Here is a 20,967-nt window from a genome sequence, read left to right as displayed (position 1 = left end):
AATCCCCGGGCTTAAAAAACATGAAATCCAGAGGTCCCGAAATTCGAAAAAAGAATTATCGTATCCCGAAATCCAGAGCTTAAAAACACCCGATCCCGCAGTCCCGATAAAGGTCCTATCCTCCCTCAAATTATTGTGCCGTGAAAACGCGAAATGAAGTTTAGCGGGACATGGGAAATTACAAAAATAGCAGAATTGTTCACTTACATAGTGTACGCGGGATGGCATCATGCGAGAATCTAAAAAAATAAGTAGTAACTAAGCGGGATCCGTGAACAGAACCCCCAATGAGACCCCCATTAGTTGTGGCTTATTTTGGTCTTTTTAGTTAGTTTCTTTCCCCTACATTACTTGGACCGTTTTTGTAAAACAACAGCACTCGAGGTCTGACAGTATTTTACCAAGAAATGCACAAAATATTCAAAAAGAAGGCCTAGAAAATTTAAATATTGGTATGCACACATACTCCCCTATCAGCACAGACAATTATATTTTTGTAAAGGCGCCAAACTCGTTTCTAATATTTATAATAGAACCGAAAAGAAAATGGAAATGGAAATGGGGAATGTATCAAAGTCACAAAGAGATAACAACATGACCAAAGAGCAGATAACAGCCATAGGTCACCGATGGGTCTTCATTGCAACGAGAAAATCCCGCAACCTGAGACTGGGGTGGATCTAGTCATATAAAGGAGGGGTTCCTAACCCAGGACAATTTTTTTTTTTGGGGGGGGGGGGGTGTCCAACTACATGTCCCCATTCAAATGCATTGATCGTCCAATAAAGAAAGGGGGTTCCAACATGTCCAACCTTCAGCCCCCCCCCCCCTGGATCTGTGCCTGTGAGGCATGCTTTAGCTTGCCCCATGCTTGCCATTAAACAAAAATGTATACTAGTTGAGTGATAATGGACGTCATACTTAACTCTTCAATATAAAAAAAAGAAACTAAAATAAAAATCATACAAAGGTCACAAAGGCCATAACTTCTGGCTCCTGAATTAGGAAAAGTGCAAAATGCAGTGAGGATAAAAGCCTTTACTGTAAATTCCTGAAATTACAATTATATAAATCATCTCACATCTTTGTGCATTTCTTGAAATTGGTCATATTAATAAATGCATGCAATATTTTCAGAAAATTTCAATATATAGGCTTTTAAAAGTCAATCTTGTGCATGATTATCAATGATTATACTCGCACAATTAACACATGTGGTTCTCAAAACTCAGAGGTGTCTATGCTATTTATGACAACATTTTAATCAAGTATAAATTTACAAAATATGTTTAGAACTATATGATTTTTAGGTTTTTAAGCATAGATAGATAGATAGTAGGTCAGGATCTGCGAACTCTCACTGACTGACTGAGCACATGAATTCAACACTAGTTTTTTGGTGATGTTGGTGTTGCTTAGTGTTTTGTTTTGTTTTTCTTTTCTGCATCTTATGTTTTGCCTTGGCATTGTCAGTTTCTCTTTCATTGCCTTTGGTTTTTTTGTTATGTTAAATAACAAGTCACAAGAGAGAAAAAACAAAAAAAATATGTGAAAAAATGGCTTAGTTCAGTATATATTAAGGACAGAGATAACAAATAGCTAAATAAGAAAAAAGAAAAAAGAAAATTCCTTTTCTATGTACAGTCAATTGTCTGATAATCTAGAAGATAGCCTGATTTGGTCTAATTCTCCTGAATTCTAGCAGGTACTTTATTCCAACTTTTTTAATTCAAACAAACCATGTCTTAGATAGTCTTGGAATTAGAATACATTAATCATAAAATTTTCATAATACTTTGGTGAATTATCTATTGATATAATCATGATAATTAAGCTCCTTTTTAATTTTTAGGGATTTTAAATTTTTAATTTAAAGTTAGGGATTTTATTCATAAAAGCGGGGATTTTTCCAGTACGTATACTATTAATAATGCTTTGAGCAATTTTCATGAAACTTGGTGAATTATTTTTGTATAACATAAACATGATAATTTTCCTTTTAATTTAAAAAAAAATCTGATTTATGTCATTGTACTATCATGACTTGGGATTAGGATAGTCTCAAGAATGCTTTCACAAATTTTTATGAAACTTTGGTGAATTGTTTTTATATCTTGACAAACTCCCTTTTTATTGTTATGACCCAAAGTGGAGGGGGCATAATGTTTAACACTTGTCAGAACATTGTCCGTCTGTCCCAAAGTTGTTTTTTGTTCTCTTACAGTACTTTAGTTTGCCTCAACCAAATTCAATTAAACTTTTACAAAAGCTTGTTATCACAATTCTCATATCAAGTTTGAATTTTGGTGATGTCAGTGTTACTGTACTAGAGTATCAGAGTTATGCCCCTTTAGAAATGGGGAAAATATGCTGAATTTTTGGTTTCCTGTTCTCTAAAATTTAGTTTGTCTCAACCAAATGTTATGAAATCAATACACAATGCTTATCATCACAAAATACAGATTAAGTTTGAATTTTGGTAGTGTCTCTTTTACTAAATTCTATAGTTATGTTCTTTAAAAATGGAAAAAAAATGTTTCGGCCTTCTAACTTAAGTTTCCCTCAACCAAATTTTATTAAACTTTAAAAAAATACTTTTTATCACAATTTTAATCAGATCAATTTCAAATTTTGGTAGTAAAACTTTTACCGTTCTTCAGTTATGTTCCTTTAAAACTTTGAATGATATGCAAGCTGGAGTATCATTCCCTATTTATCATGTATATTTTTTTATAAGATGCAGAGTTAAGGAACTTTAGTTGTTGCAAAGTTATTTTAAAATTGTCCATTTTCAAAAACTTTGAAAGGTTTTAGAAATTTATTGATTTGTTAAAAAAATCACAGCCTTAAACTTATAGTCACATGAGATATATATCTATAAATGGAGCCAAATTATATACATGTTTTATGTCAATAAATACCACTGTTTGTGCATGTTTTTTTTTTTTTGGAGGGCAGGGGTCTTATTTGCACAGTGCTCATAGTTTTTTAGTCGATCATTAAAATTCATTTAAAGCTTAAAGACCAGCTATAAGGGCAAGAAGCTTATCAAGCACTCATGGTTTAGATTTCTATTAAACACACATTAATATACATAATGTACATTAAACAGAAAAAAATATTGATGCAAGATGTCATTCAACTTTTACTCTTTTATGTATAGGACAAGAACTATAGAAGATACAGAGAAATTATATACAGCAGAAATGATAGGCAATGTAAAATTTGCAGAAGCCAACTAAACCTAAATGGTAAGGCACCTTTTAATTTTAAAAAAGTTATTGAACTTGAAAGATGATTACTAGTATCATGATTACTATAAAAATTAAAAGATGTGGTATATTAAATATGAAAACTATCATGGCTTTGAGAAAGCAATTGTAGGCCTGTTACGACCTTCAATAATGAGAAAATCCATACCCTATACTATAGTCAAAGTAGGCAGCTATAAAAGACCTAAAGATGAAACATTGAAACAATCCAAACTGTAAAACTAATCATGCTAATTGCCTAGTTTATAACAAAATAAATTACAAAAAATAAATATGACCGGTATGAAACAACAACAGCAACAACCACTAAATTTTAGTGTCAGACTAAACTGACAAAAGCTACAGGCTCTGAACTTTGGACAGGCACAATAGGAATATGGCAAGGTTATATAAAAATAAGATGTGGTATGATTGCCAATAAGACAACTCTCCACCAGACAACCAATGATGTAAATTTCCTGCAAACAGGGACTTGACTTCTGTAAATCAACTAATTTTTCGTGAATACTTTATTTGGCATTTTATACTTTCTAGTCTACATCGCAGTTATTTATTTTTCTCGAGTTCAAGTTTACTTAATGTATTTTAATAAGGAAAGATACACATGAAAAACATTTATTGCTGTTTCTCTCTCCATTTATAACATTTTATTTGTTTATTTTGTGTATTTATAGGTGATCAGACATCTTGGTTTTCATGATCAATAGGTCATTACTGAAGAGGAAACTTAAAGTTGAAATTTATTTACATAGTGCATAATTGGATTAATTTGAAATGGAATGTGTGCTTTCCTGCAAAAAAGAAATAGGAAATTTCAACATTATCACATGATAATGACCATAAACAAAATGGAGTTCTATCATAGATACACAAAAACACTATTGCATAAAAGCAACAACATATCTTAATCAAAAGAAAGGAGAATGCTGAACAAATACTATTTTGTTGTTGAAAAAAGGAACACCAGTTTTATCCACTCATTTACATTGCTCCCTCATATCAAATATACAGAAGAAGATCATTGAAGAACAATTTGCAAAAATGATTTCTCTTAGAATTGAAGGGAATTGTTTAGTGAATGGAATAATGTATTCACTGAATTCTTACGTAGTGGATTGAATAACTGTACACAAGCTGAAACAGAAGAAATTGTAATTTAAAATAACACGAAAAGTGTTTATTTTATTATTTAATCTGCAAATATATAAACAAATTCTTTAGAACACCACAAATGGTATGACATTCAAATTGGTTGCTTATTAATGTATCGCATTGAAACAATTACAAAGAAAATAGAAGCATTTGCTCCAAAAAAAATTATAAATCAAAGTTAAATTTATAAAAAAAGTATAAACAATACCTAGATCTAAACAGTCAGACTGTATTATTTTCAATGTCATTAAAATGTTGAGTCAAACATTTATTAAAGTTTTAAATATCATTTGCACCAATTATACAGTCTTGTTATTATTATATTCATACTGTTTGTATACATGGTGTAGTGAAGAAATGTTCAACAAGTAAAAATAAGGGAAAACATTTCCTTAAGGGAAATTTGATCTTCAGAAATTTCCTTAGAGGAAATTTGAAGAACAATGATTTCCCTAGAGGAAATTTGTTGTCTTGAATTTTCCTCCAAGGAAAAGTGTTTGTCAAAAATTTCCTCACAGGAAAAAGTATTTCCTCCAAGGAAAATTTGAAGCTACAAATTTCCTCACAGGAAAAAGTATTTCCTCCAAGGAAAATTTGAAGCTGCAAATTTCCTCAAAGGAAAAAGAATTTCCTCTAAGGAAAAAGAATTTCCTCTAAGGAAATAGAATTTCCTCAAAGGAAATAATTATGCAGCAAATTCCCTAAGGGAAATCTTTTTCCCTTGAGGAAAAAACAATTTCCCTTGAGGAAAAATCTTTTTCCTTCAGGGAAATTTGATTTCCCTTGAGGAAAAGTACTTTTCCTCTGAGGAAATTGTTGAAAAAAGGGGCATAACTTTTTCAACAGTGGTGCTAGATCCAAAAAATTTTAGGACAAATATCAGGGAACCAATACCAACCAAGTTATCAACTTTGTTTTGACTTAACTCCAAAAATTAAGGTGACAACTTTTGCACTCAGCGGAATTGCAAACTTGTCCCGGAGACTGTTAATAGCTAGCGAACAATAAGCCAGCGAACAATAAGGCGATATATCGAGAAACCAAAAAAACGAATAAGACAACAACGGCCGTTAAATAAAAAAAATATTCAAAAAGGCAGAAAATCAGTTAAAATATAGCAATTTTAACTCAATTTTGAAATGGTTTTTATCCAATCCATTGATTTAACAAGTCGCATAACTTTTTAGGCTAATATTCAGTACCACAATAACTCTGCACCTATCAACGAATTATTTGTAGGTGTAGGGCCACCAATGTACCCACTTCAATTTAGAACGTATGTAAAAGTAGTCCTACCCTGTATATTATAGCACCTTTTATGTCATTGTTTAATCTAGAGCTCAAAATTTGAAAAAAATGTCAAAAAATTAGGGGGATCGGCCTATTCCAGGGCTTCTAGAGAAAAATAATGAGGGGTGTCACGGGGAATGACTATATCGGTCTTGTAGAGGAGAAACAGGCGCTTCTTTTGCGCTAGGTATCGAAGGGCGCTATGTTAAAAAATCTGAAACTAGAGCTCAAAATTTAAAAAAAAGGTAAAAAAATTAGGGGGGTCGGCCTATTCTAGGACTTCTAGAGAAAAATAATGAGGGGTGTCACGGGGTATGACTATACAGGTCTTGTAGAGGAAAAACAGGCACTTCTTTTGCGCTAGGTATCGAAGGGCGCTATGTTCAAAAATCTGAAACTAGAGCTCAAAATTTGAAAAAAAGGTAAAAAAATTAGGGGGGTCGGCCTATTCTAGGACTTCTAGAGAAAAATAATGAGGGGTGTCACGGGGTATGACTATACAAGTCTTGTAGAGGAGAAACAGACCCTTCTTTTGCGCTAGGTATCGAAGGGCGCTATGTTCAAAAATCTGAAACTAGAGCTCAAAATTCGAAAAATTTGTCCAAAAAATTGGGGTAGGGTCGGCCTATTCCAGGGCTTCTAGAGAACAATAATGAGGGGTGTCACGGGGTATGACTATATAGGTCTTGTAGAAGAGAAACAGGAGCTTCATTTGCGCTAGGTATCGAAGGGCGCTATGTTCAAAAATCTGAAACTAGAGCTCAAAATTCGAAAAATTTGTCCAAAAAATTGGGGTAGGGTCGGCCTATTCCAGGAGTTCTAGAGAAAAATAATGGGGGGTGTCACGGGATATGACTATATAGGTCTTGTAGAGGAGAAACAGGCGCTTATGTTGCGCTAGGTATCGAAGGGCGCTATGTTCAAAAATCTGATACTAGAGCTCAAAATTCGAAAAATTTGTCAAAACAATTGGGGTAGGGTCGGCCTGTTCCAGGGCTTCTAGAGAAAAATAATGGGGGTGTCACGGAATATGACTATATAGGTCTTGTAGAGGAGAAATAGGCGCTTCTTTTGCGCTAGGTATCGAAGGGCGCTATGTTCAAAAATCTGAAACTAGAGCTCAAATTTTGAAAAAAAGGTAAAAAAATTAGGGGGGTCGGCCTATTCCAGGGCTTCTAGAGAAAAATAAGGAGGGGTGTCACGACTTATGACTATATAGGTCTTGTAGAGGAGAAACAGGCGCTTCTTTTGCGCTAGGTATTGAAAGGCGCTTTGTTCAAAAATCTGAAACTAGAGCTCAATATTTGAAAAAAATGTCAAAAATTAGGGGGGTCAGCCAGCAGCGGCATAACAAAAAAAAACTCATCATAAATACCAGACACGCGTTTCGTCTACAAAAGACTCATTAGTAACGCTCGAATGAAAATAATGGTTGAAAGGCCTAAATAAAGGACGAAGTTGAAGATCATTGAGAACCAAACATTCCTAGCAGTTTTGTCAAATACAGGTAAGACAGTTTATTCCTGGTGTAGAAAAACCTTAGGTTTTTTTCAAAAATTCAAAGCGGTGTTAATTTATAAGATTATATTAATGATAAGTCAAGTCAACACAAGTGCCGACTACTGTGATGGTGATACCTTCGGGGAAATAAATCTCTACCAGCAGTGGCATCGACTCAGTGGTTTCATTTTAAGTTTTAACTCATCACTCACCAGTATTTTAATTTTATATTTACGCCAGACGCGCGTTTCGTCTACAATATATCAGTGAATGTCCTGTGAAGGGAAAACAGGCGCATCGTTTGCGTAAGACTTCAAAAGGTGCTATGTTCAATTTTGTCGAAAGGAACTAAAAAAAATTAATGAAAAACTCAACTGTCAGACGAGAACGCGAAAACCAAAGAAAAAAAAACATATCAGAGTCAGTAAAAACTAATTTTCAAAATCTTGTCATACAAAGTCATAATTTCCCCATCCGAATAACATGATAAAAGAGTTTGTAAAATGTGTTATGTAAATACTGATAAATAAGAATGGGACTACAATTATCCCATGGGACCAAAAAAAATCCCATGGGATTTAACCAAAATCCCATGGGATAATGGTAAATCCCATGGGATTTTGCCCTGTCCCATGGGATATTGAAAATCCCATGTTTTTATAAATCAAATAGAAAAATAAATATAATAGTAACAGTAGAAAACCAATGAAATTATTGAATCCCATGTAATTCTGCACATTTTGGTTATATTCATGACATTGTAGCTCTTATTTGAGGCGGCGGCGGATTTGCAAATGAGTGTTTTGCAAATTTAAAGTGTCCAGTGTTTTAAACTTGTTATGTCGTCAAATTGGTAATTTATATACCATGTTTATTAAATGTTATTAATTAAGTTCATTTTCCCTTTCCAATTCCTTAAATTGTCAATGTTTTACCTCCTGGACTACGCTCATAGGGAAATACCCCAAAATGGTACCCCAAGAGGGAAATTCCAAACATTTTTTTTTAACAATGTTTGTTACATATTTTCTTTTTTCTTTTTAATTTTTTTTATCGATTTCAGTATAAAAACAATATACGTATAGTGTCTTGAAATATGAAATTTTATTTGTATTCGGCACGAAACAGGGGAAATGCTCGGTAGAATCTCGCATTTCCCCCGTTTCTAAGCCCCATACAAATAAATTTCATATTTCAAGACACTAAACACATATTGTCTAATTATCTTTCAGATATGCAAAATAAATTTAACTTTTATATATCTAAAAACATTCAAAACTTCCCAAACCGCACAGATAAGTCTGTACACAGTAGTTTTTTTAGGTGATAATGGCCATATTTGCCAATTTGTTACGATAAACTTTAATACTAGTGTTAAATTTTGACTAAATAATTTTAATTAATAGTGCTGAAAGACTTCGGTGAAAAAAATCCGACTCGAATAAAAAAAACATTTGTGTTCCTGATCATCTTCAGTTTGCGAGTCTCATGTATTCAGAGTCAGTTTTATGTCACTTCTTGCATATATTTTTTTTTTTGTTACATGTTCAAGTTTTTCTATGACAGCAGAATAAAATTGAGAATGGAAATGGGAAATACAAGCATGTCAAAAATTTGCTCTATGAAATTTTACTAGAAGGATCAATACATAAAAGGAAGATTAGAATTGATTTTTTGGTTATGGAACAACATTTTTGGGTTGTTTTTTTTTCAAAATTTTGGGTTTTTCTTCCAAAATTTAACTTAATTACATTGATTTTACTGGTCTAGTATATATAGATGCAACACATACTGATTTGGCAGGAGATGCACACAAAATAGGGTGTTTTAAATATTTTATCTGTAATTGGTGCATTTTTCCTATGAGGTGTACTTCTTGATAATGTCGACGTGAGTATCATGATAAAGAAAATATATTTGGTAACTAAGTATATATATATTCACAATTGATATGCGTTAGTGCGCTGCAAAAGGATCTTCTTTCCCTTTAATTACCAAATTAAATTGCACATGTTTTTTTTCTCTCACAGAAACACATGAGTTATTTGGTAAATAAAACACTTGTCATTGTTTGAAACTTTCAGTAATACACATTTAGTTTAGCCTGTTTGAATGTTTCACTTATTGTGTGAAAATTTCAACAGAAAATGTACAAAACACTTTGTAAAATTGCATTATCTGCAGAATTATTGATAACTTTCCTCACTATATATTCACAAGGACATATACCTACATTTGTAACATATTGTCCATGCTATTCTGATCTGAGTTTTTATTCATACATACATGTATACTGGCATGACTTGTGCTGTTCCAAGTTGTCTTCTTTTTTTGTTTCTTGAGAAGTATTTGTTTAACCTGTTCAGTCACAATAAAGTGTTACAGTTCTTATTTAGACGCAACACAGACCAAAAAGGTACCGCTTTCACATGAGAGAAGCTAGAAAAAAAAATTAAATGCACACATTTTCAATATTTATACCCCACGCAACGAAGTTGCGGAGGGTATAATGTTTTTGACCCGTCCGTCCGTCAGTCCGTCCGTCAGTCCGTCAGTCCTGTTTCTTGTCATCGCAACTCCTCTCAAACCACACAACAGAATTTCTCGAAACCTTTTCAGATAATAAGGACATACTATGTAGTTGTGCATATCGACGGGAAATTGCAATTCAATTTTGTTTCTAGGAGTTACGCCCCTTTGAACTTATTTACTTGAATATATTACTGCAACAGTTTGTCATCGCAACTCCTCTCAAACCACACAACAGAATTTCTCGAAACCTTTTCAGATAATAAGGACATACTATGTAGTTGTGCATATCGACAGGAAATTGCGATTCAATTTTTTTCTAGGAGTTACGCCCCTTTGAACTTATTTACTTTAATGTACTACTGCAACAGTTTGTCATCGCAACTCCTCTCAAACCACACAACAGAATTTCACGAAACCTTTTCAGATGATAAGGACATACTATGTAGTTGTGCATATCGACGGGAAATTGCGATTCAATTTTTTTTCTAGGAGTTACGCCCCTTTGAACTTATTTACTTTAATGTATTACTACAACAGTTTGTCATCACAACTCCTCTCAAACCACACAACAGAATTTCACGAAACCTTTTCAGATAATAAGGACATACTATGTAGTTGTGCATATCGACGGGAAATTGCGATTCAATTTTTTTTCTAGGAGTTACGCCCCTTTGAACTTATTTACTTTAAAGTACTACTGCAATAGTTTGTCATCGCAACTCCTCTCAAACCACACAACATATTTTCATGAAACTTTGTAGATAATAAGGACATACTATGTAGATGTGCATATCAACAGGAAATTACGGTTCAATTTTTTTCTAGGAGTTATGCCCCTTTGAACTTATTTACTTCAATGTACTTCTGCAACAGTTTGTCATCTCAACTCCTCTGAAAACACACAACAGAATTTCATGAAATTTTGTAGATAATAAGGACATACTATGTATATTGACAGGAAATTATTATTCAATATTTTTTCTTATACAATTTTTTTTTCTAATACTTATTTAAATTCTCCAATGACAATGTGGGGACGTGGGGTATGTGAGCGTGCTCACTTAGGTTCTTTAATTTTGTAGGACTTACTATCATATGAAATTAACTTAAGGAGTTAAAGACTTCTGCTGAATAGAAATGTTTGAGTTCACCTGATACCTGTTTTCAAATTAGAATATGTTTGATTTTACTGACATAAAAAAATTGGTGTTTTTTATATGCTATATATACAATAATACATCTGTGGTTGTATCAGGCTGTGCATGGCAAAGCATTTTATTGCCTTTAGGTTTGTACTGTTTTTTTTTGGTCATGAAAATAAATTTGTAGTTCTGTTGTGAAGTTGATAACATGAGAATACCCAAATTGCACCTATATTGTCAGTTTTTTTTCACCAACTTTTTTTTATGTACCAGGCAAAAGTTTATTCTGTGCTTATTTTGTAGACTATCCTTGTTTACAATATAGTTACACCAATTTAATTTTGAGTCCACGTAGAGTCATAGAAAAACGGGTTTGAAATGACCTCTAAACAATCCATGATACTGTAATGAGGTCAGTACCCAAATTCCATACATCATTACATGTATGGTTAATTTCAAATCCTTAAAACTGGAATATAAACAGATGTTTTGTTTTATTTCTTCAAATATTTCAAACAATTTGACATTATTCCATGCTTCAACTATTATTTTTTGAAGAAAAGGATGCTGGTAACAAATTTAATTTGCTCATTTTAAAAAGATGATAATTATATAACTTTACATGGTCATGGTGAAAGAAAACTTGTAAGATTTCTGCAGGTTTTTTTTGCTGAATAGCAATTTGGTAACTGAGTGCAATTTTGGTACTGTGATGTTATATACATGTGCATGTAACCATAAGTGTGTATTGCTAAATAAGTTGAAATGTGAACCTGACAGTAATATAGTGATAAAGTACTTGGTAGAGTGAAAATGTTTTGATCAGGTTTAAACTGATGCATAAAATATATACAGGGGACTGCTGCAGCTTGAATTTTAAAGGACGTAGCCCACATACTTCCAAGTTAGTAACATGCCCTGTATATACCTACATGTATCAAAGTCATGGTATTCTCATGGGTTATCATAATCTAACCATAAAATATAATTTTGGACAATATGGGAGCATCAATATATACAGTACTAAATGTACTACTCAGACTCAAGTCTCCTTTTATGAATTCTCTGTCATAGATAATTTACTATCTGCATAAGCTTCATATTCTTCTCTTGATACTTGGGATGGTCCGCAAATATCAAAAATCATCAAAAGGACCTTAAGAGCTACGTGTTCGCAGCCAAAGCATGACTGGAGCGCCCCGTCAGCGTGCCCCCCTTATGAAAAGTTCTGGATTCGCCATTGGCTACATGAATAACCGTGATCACATTCAACAGTATAACCAACGTCATTATCACTGTTCCTTGATGTGTGGAATTATGTGGCAGATGAACATAAGTAGTCCTGGTCAATCAGTGCACCGGAGTTTACCCCGCATGGTCATTATAAAAAAAAAATCCGAAATGTATTGCTTGCAGAGGTTTTTTTCTGTGTTCCCATGGCTGGACGGAACGTTTACGCTAAATATGTTATCGTTAATTATGATTTTGTGACTTTTAAATGAAGTACCTGTGATTATTCAAGTAATTTGTTTTGACCTCACTGATAATGGAAAGTTGTAGCAGACGAAACATGGCGTCAGATGTTGTTGTCCTAACTTCGGTAGTTTCCGTGATACAATACAATTTAAATAAGCTACACAAGTTGCCAAAATTTCTGAATTCTTGTTTTTGTAAACAACCAAAAATTCATGTCGTATTTAACATCAAAATTATTCCGATCTGTCCCGTTTTTTCAAGCTCGCGTTGAAACGTTAAATTCGGCCGCCATTAAAAAAAATAATCGTATGAGATTTAACGAGAGTGACGAATCTTTTCAGATGGGTCGTGTAGAGAGAGTTATCGTTCTTTATTCCAAAACGATGCTTCTACCATAAGTGCCAGCTAAAGCTGACATATTAATTTAGATGGTTAACTATCCAATCAATAAAGAGGAAGGTCCTGCCTATACCGAATAGTTACATTTATCAAAGGTAGCAGGATTATAATTTAATACGCCAGACGAGCGTTTCGTCTACATAAGACTCATCAGTGACGCTCAGATCAAAATAGTTGTAAAGCCAAACAAGTACAAAGTTAAAGAGAATTTAGGACCAAAACTTCCAAAAAGTTGTGCCAAATACGACTAAGGTAATCTATTCCTAGGATAAGAAAATCCTCAGTTTTTCGAAAATTTAAAGTTGTGTAACAGGAAAGGAGTAGGTCCAGTAAGACCCCTTTTGGTTCCAAAATATAGCAGATTTACAAATTTGTTAAAATGTAAACTGTTAGTTATTTATTGAAAAGTAGAATGCTTCTGCTACATAAATATTGGCTGTTTTGACAATACAATGCATATATCGGGTACTAGCATTCTTACCTCATGCTAAATTACTGAAATCTTCACAATTTTTGCATTTAGGTAATTTTTACGGTTTCCGTCTTAAATGAAAGTGGCCGTATTTGTGTTCATTCTGAATATTGAAATTTGAGTTGTATTTTATGATAATACATAATATATATAAAGGCTGAGATTGAACACGGATGCGGCCACTTTCATTTTTGACAAAACCATCTGACATTGTTTGGTAGATATTTCATATTTAAGCTTGAATCGGAGCGTGTTTAAGGACGAACTCAGTAAAAACCCTTCACATAAACTAATTGAATCACCTGAAATAGACACTTAAGTGTTTACAAAGTGTTCAACATCTTTCGTCAGATGACTTTGAAATTTTAGGCCATACTCGTCCCTTACCGTACCTACTCCTTTATAAAAATGAAAACATAACTGCACCGAAGTGCTGACTATTGGGCTTGTGATACAAAAGTTATGCACATACATTCCATATGTCAGGTTATTAAAGATTGTATATTTTGGCGTTAATATTGATGCACTTATAGAGTCTTTGCATCGGAACTAAACACATTTATTTAAAATCAAGTTATTGGCATGACACGGGCTATGTTCCTCTCATGATGGTATGATTCCAAACCCCTCACGGGAAGGATTGTGCCTGATATTCATATGATGCAGACATAATCTTTCAATCAGTTTAATTGAAGTCTGGAGCTGGCATGTCAGTTAACTGCTAGTAGTCTGATGTTATCTATGTATTATTGTCATTTTGTTTATTTTCTTTGGTTACATCTTCTGACATCAGACTCGGACTTCCCTTAAACTGAATTTTAATGTGCGTATTGTTATGCATTTACTTTTCTGCATTGGCCAGAGGTATAGGGGGAGGGTTGAGGTCTCATAAACATGTTTAACCCCGCCGCAATTTTGCGCCTGTCCCAAGTCAGGAGCCTCTGGCCTTTTTTTGTCTTGTACATGTTTTATTAGTTTTAATTTTAGTTTCTTGTGTACAATTTGGAGTTTAGTATATGGCGTTCAATATCACTGAACTAGTATATATATTTGTTTAGGGGCCAGCCGAAGGACGCCTCCGGATGCGAGAATTTATTGCTGCATTGAAGACCTGTTGGTGAACTTCTGCTCTAGACCAATAGTCGGGTTGTTGTTTCTTTGACACGTTCCCCATTTCCCTTCTCAATTTTACTATGTAATTATTATCATGTAACGCACACTGGTTTCACAACCATGTTTTCTCATCTGTACATCGGTTTTAAATACCTGTACATGAAAATTGGTCACAACAGTACACTACATAGAATAGAATAAAATTCGTCTGTTAATCAGTTGGGCGAAAACCAACTCTTATTAAAAACAAAACAAAGCAAAATTGTAGTATCAGGCGGGGGATGGGACAAATTGTTCTACAACTTTTCTTTTAAAGAAAGATATATTTGTTTTATGGGAATCGCAGAATGTGAGACAAAAGTGTATGCAACATGGATTATAAAACAATTTACCTCTATGTTCATACTACACAATGTATATATTGAAAAAAAGGATTTTGTAAATAATATAAGCTGGTTTTTCTTACGAAGATGATTGATCGGCACTGTAAAAAAATCTTTCTATTGATTTATAAAACTGAGAGTATACTGGATAGAAACATCAAATTTACTGGACAACAGGTGAAACACAGACCAATCAAAGAGTTGTTGCAAGGGTTTTTAAGTTGCAAAGATTGTGTGTTGTGCTCTTCCTCAACGAGGCATCTGATTTTACATCCCCCGATTCTGATCGTACGTACTTGTACATCATGCACAGCCACACTTAAGTCTCGATTTGGCAAAAGGTTAACTTCCGATCAACAGACGTTCCTCGGCATAATATTCCTATTCCCACTGCCACCTTTTGAGTGATTTTAGAAATATTATTTTGGGCTGGTGCTAATATTAAAAAAAGCTTGTCCAAGACACGATTTAATTTGAATATTCGGCCTACAAAATGCAGGATTTTGTAAGATATGTACAAATGAAACAAAATGTTCGCATTAGATGAATAATAAGATTTATTCCTATGAAGAATAAATCCGGTTATCGGAGGAAAGTGGGCTTACGTTTTGGGAGTTGTCCCGCTTTGCACACGTGGTGGAATTTGTTATACATGTATTATGAGTCACGTTGATTATTTTAACCTTGATAACTGTGACGTCATCATTCTTTCTTTACCACGTACGATACAGCAAAGGGAAGACGCAAAAAATTGGGTTCCGTATGAATTAACTAATGTTTGTTTCAAAAGTTAATAATATTTCTTTGATTTGGTATATGAAATGGATGTCTTTCAAACAATCTTATTTTACTGAAAAGATTCGGAAAGTTTGAAAGATAGAAAAAGCACATGGTTTTGATCCAGTATAAAATAGTGTTAAAGATTTTATGTCTTTTGTTGTTTCTTCTGGAAAGAGTTTCTAAATATTTCATTGTAAATTTTTAATTGTTGGTTTAATTCAGTGGAAATCATGAATTATATTTCCAAAAATAGAAATTTTAACAGACCCGTAATTTCAGATAAAAACTGCGCACATGGTTTTAAAGACACGTCTCGCATGGACGTCTGCGATTTTAAAACTATCGTTAGATGAAATGTTTCATCTGCTACACAGCAAGCAATTTAAAGAGAAACCAATAATCAATAAATGTATGAAGTTTATAAAATATATATATATTAAATTTGCGAAAGCAAATTTACAGATCTAACATTGTTGGGTTGATGTTTAGACGAGTTGTATATATATTATAACTTTTCAACGGTCGTTTCACTAATATTATTGTAGTAATTTTTCAGTTTTAAAAACCAAACATCTTATGGAAATGGGGATAGCAGTGCGTATGTCACACGACAGGCCCTCTAAAAGTCCTTATAAATGCAGCCAAAGGGTTCTGCAGAGGGACGTACCGACACCGTTGGGAAACAGATCTAGCAATGTCGTTGGACAGCATACTTCCACGCAAGTTTTAGCTACATGTATGATGACTCCAGAACTTAGGAATGAAGATGTTCAGATTGTCAATGCCCTTATTCACTCGACAGCTACTGTTAGTGTAACATCTCCTGACTCAGTCAATGAAAGGCAACAATCGAATACAGGTATAACACAAAGTTCTAATATTTGCCAATAACTAGTGCAAATGATAATCTATGTTTAAATGTTTCACAAAAACTCGGAACAAAATAATTAATGGTGAATATGTAGATTTAGGTATATTGCTTTAATACAAATTCAGGCACATAGCAATCAAATTCTCTAACTGTAGATACAAATGGACAGCTGATTATCCAAACTAAACTAAGTAAAAAGATTACTGATATTAACACATGGATAGATGCTTTCCTTATTTACATAAGTATTTATGTTGGTGTACATTTAGAAGATACACAAAATATTTTAACATGTATGTATTCGGTTAAGTTGGGTGCAAGTCGTTCCATATTGGGACAGGTTCGAAGGACTATAATCAACAGTTTCGTCTAAAGAAAGCTAGAAATCCAGCTATGTCATGGGCTACTGTTGACCAAGAACTTTGGCTGTTATATATATTCATACAGTGCAGACAAATGCACCTAGTTATGGGGTTAATATGGTTAACACTAACAGGAAATGTTTTACGAGTTCCATAACATAGGTGCATGTATGTTACCACAATGTCGATACATTCACAAATGTTTGAGATGCAATTGTCCCCATCCTGCCATAAATTGTAGGGTCCCTCAATATGAGAATGGGTAATTTATGAAAGATATGATATTTTTGTTTGTTTTTAGAACTTGTTCCAATACTATTGGCCATAGTTATATTATTTAAGTTCAAATTGAGGGACAAACAAGTTATGTTTTTACATAGATAACTGTTCTTTGGTTGCTATTTAAAATAAACAGTCGTCAAACTTGACACAAGTTATGCAGTTGGCTCGACTGCTCGTATTGCAAACAATGGTGTATAATATACAATTTAACAGCATAAATTATCGAACGACGGCTCAACTCTGATACAATCTTTCATAACAGTAGGAAAGACATTACATTATAAACTGATATTGATACCATAAACTTATACATCATTAACTTATTATTCTAATTTTTTATAAATCTACTTAAAACACACAATCCCCTATATAAGATATAAAAATTATGTGTATATGCACAAACTACTGTAAAAGATTATTATCTGATGAAACGGTACGGTGGTCTCTCAAATCAAGAGCTTCTTCAATATACATACAAATAGATTTTTATCCTTTTTCAGACATAGGATTTAACATTTTGAAAAAAAATTTTCATCCAAATTATTTGATGAATATCATTAATTTTATATTTAGACCTATTTTTGTTATATTGCGGACATTCAATCAAGAAATGAATCTCATTTTCAATTTTTCCAGTGCAAAATTTACATAATCTCTCATTAGAGGGTATTGTTGGTCTTGGATACCTACCAGTTTCTATTGCTAATGAGTGTGCACTTATTCTTAATTTAGTGATAAATAAAAAGTTAACCACAGTTTCCATCTTTTATCTTAGATAGTTCAAATTTAATTTTATTTTTGTAGAAATCTTCTAGTTTCTGTTTGAAATTACTATTACGATGCTTGTTAAAGGGTATTCCAATATATTTCATTAATTCAGATAATTTATTAGACCACAAATTTTCTCTGTACTAAGTAGATATTTTAATAGAATTGATTGATTGTTGGTTGCTTAATGTCCAGTGGCAAATATTTCAGGCATATCTATCAGGACAAGTATTTACACAGTGTCTGTAAATTGTGTCATTTTAGGATAATTTAGTTTGTATCAAGCGGATACATTGTTATGACACAGTGTCTGTAAATTATGTCTTTTTAGAATAATTTAGTTTGTATCAAGTAGATATTTTGGTAGGACACAGTGTCTGTAAATTGTGTCTTTTTAGGATAATCTAGTTTGTATCAATTAGATCCATTGTTAGGACATAGTGTCTGTAAATTGTGTCTTTTTAGGATAATTAAGTTTGTATCAAGTAGATATTTTGATAGGACACGGTGTCTGTAAATTGTGTCTTATTAGTATATTTTTATATGTATCAAATAGATACATTGATAGGACAAAGTGTCTGTAAATTGTGTTTTTTAAGGATAATTTAGTTTGTATCAAGTAGATATGTTGATAGGACACAGTGTCTGTAAATTATGTCTTTTAAGGATAATTTAGTTTGTATCAAGTAGATACATTGATAGGACACAGTGTCTGTAAATTGTGTATTTTAAGGATAATTTAGTTTGTATCAAGTAGATACATTGATAGGACACAGTGTCTGTAAATGTGTCTTTTAAGGATAATTTAGTTTGTATCAAGTAGATACATTGATATGACACAGTGTCTGTAAATTATGTCTTTTAAGGATAATTTAGTTTGTATCAAGTAGATACATTGATATGACACAGTGTCTGTAAATTGTGTCGTTTAAGGATAATTTAGTTTGTATCAAGTAGATACATTGTTAGGAAACAGTGTCTGTAAATTGTGTCTTTTAAGGATAATTTAGTTTGTATCAAGTAGATACATTGATATGACACAGTGTCTGTAAATTATGTCTTTTAAGGATAATTTAGTTTGTATCAAGTAGATACATTGATAAGACACAATGTCTGAAAATTGTGTCTTTTAAGGATAATTTAGTTTGTATCAAGTAGATACATTGATAGGACACAGTGTCTGTAAATTATGTCTTTTAAGGATAATTTAGTTTGTATCAAGTAGATACATTGATAGGACACAGTGTCTGTAAATTGTGTATTTTAAGGATAATTTAATTTGTATCAAGTAGATATATTGATAGGACACAGTGTCTGTAAATTGTGTATTTTAAGGATAATTTAGTTTGTATCAAGTAGATACATTGATATGACACAGTGTCTGTAAATTGTGGCTTTTAAATATAATTTTGTTTGTATCAAGTAGATACATTGATAGGACACAGTGTTTGCAAATTGTGTCTTTTAAGGATAATTTAGTTTGTATCAAGTAGATACATTAATATGACACAGTGTCTGTCTTTTAAGGATAATTTAATTTAGTTTGTATCAAGTAGATACATTGATAGGACATAGTGTCTGTAAATTGTGTCTTTTTAATTAAGTATCTTTTGATTTGTATCAAGTAGATACACCGATAGGACACAGTGTCTGTAAATTGTTCCTTTTTAGTATTTTTGATTTGTATCAAGTAGATACATCAGAAACATAGTGTACAGGTCTAGTGGCTTTCGAAGCGTTCTGTAAATTGTATAATTATGATACATGTATCATTTGGTCACCACTTTTAGAATCACTTAAGGCACTTTTATTGCATGTAACTATATTTATTGCTTATATGTCACTTGAAACAAATTAAAAGGGTTTATAGAACAGCTAACTGTTATCCGCAAAGAAAGATCACGTAGCAAAATTTTGCTAATATTGTTATCCCATTCTCAAAAACGGATCAATGTTGTCATGGTACATGTATAGAAATAACAGAAACTAAACTAAAATTTTGTCTAATTTATTGGTTAAAAATATGAAATACAAAGACCAAAGGTTAAAGTCCCCTTATTCTCTGACTTTGGTGACAAGTACCTGTGTTCATGTGTTCTAAGTTTTAAAGGTTTGAATACATGTAGGAATAATGGATTCAGTTTCATTTTGAAGCGGAGATATGGTAAAAACCAATAAGTACAAATGTATGAATAAAGCAGCCATAAGAATGTACATCTTTGCCGCTTAGCTATATATACAATTGGGAGGTTGTTACATAAAATAGCCTGAAATATATAATAAGCCCGGTATATTCACATCTGACGGCGTTACTTTATCTCATGTGGGCAATTGTTTTTTCTTATTTCATTACAGGGTAATTTAAATATAAATGTATGTGTGTGGTCATTTAAAAGTACGGTCACGGCGGGTGTGTTGTGTCGCTACCGCATTTGTGGCGGTGGTCGAACTCAGTGTCCAATAACTCTAGGCATAGCCACTGAATTCGACCATGTGGCGAAAATAGCGGCACAACATCTACAAATATATTATGCTTCTTATAAAGGAATTATGTATCCGCTGAGCTTCTGTTTCCCAGGGCCAGCATCCGATATATTTTGGAAGCAATAATGTTAATAAGGATATTACAATAAGGTGGAAATAAGGAATAAGAATAATGTGGAAATAAGGAATAAGGAATGGACAATAATGTGGAAATAAGGAATGGACAATAATGTGGAAATAAGGAATAAGGAATGGACAATAATGTGGAAATTAGGAATAAGGAATGGACTATAAGGTTTAATTATATATACTAGGGACTTGCCAATTATGTTTCTCGACAGTCCCATTCTTTGTCAAGCCGTACCGCGTGGCCGTACAATTTTGTACTTTTGCCAAATAAAATATTTCTTACTTTATATTTGTATGTCATTTGGCCCCACGTTGTCTCAGATAAACCATACTATTAACATGTGAAAGTAATATTTTATCAGCCCGAAATCCCTCCTTTTACTGCAAATCAAATGTACCACTAAGGCTGTTTAAACTTTATAACTTTTTAACATTTTTAATTTTTTTTAGTTGTTGTCATATATATAAAAAGATGAATAACTGAACTGATAATATAATTATATTTTTTTTCAATATATGTCTATGTTATAAAATACATATTCTAAATATTTAGTTGTATT

The 20,967-nt window shown here is 32.7% G+C and overlaps 1 long non-coding RNA gene across 1 annotated transcript; it reads left to right on the top strand.

Moving 5' to 3' along the window:
* Positions 1-61: 61 nt before the first annotated feature.
* LOC139488673 (uncharacterized) lies at positions 62-4,531 on the top strand. The gene is made up of 3 exons (XR_011656060.1): positions 62-452; positions 3,164-3,251; positions 3,947-4,531. It is a non-coding gene; the product is annotated as an uncharacterized lncRNA (long non-coding RNA).
* Positions 4,532-20,967: the final 16,436 nt, after the last annotated feature.

Source organism: Mytilus edulis, chromosome 9 (assembly GCF_963676685.1).
Source record: "Mytilus edulis chromosome 9, xbMytEdul2.2, whole genome shotgun sequence".
NCBI classification, from domain to species: domain Eukaryota; kingdom Metazoa; phylum Mollusca; class Bivalvia; order Mytilida; family Mytilidae; genus Mytilus; species Mytilus edulis.
The sequence above is the reverse complement of the archived record's forward strand: the minus strand, read 5'-3'. Positions and strand labels throughout refer to the sequence as shown.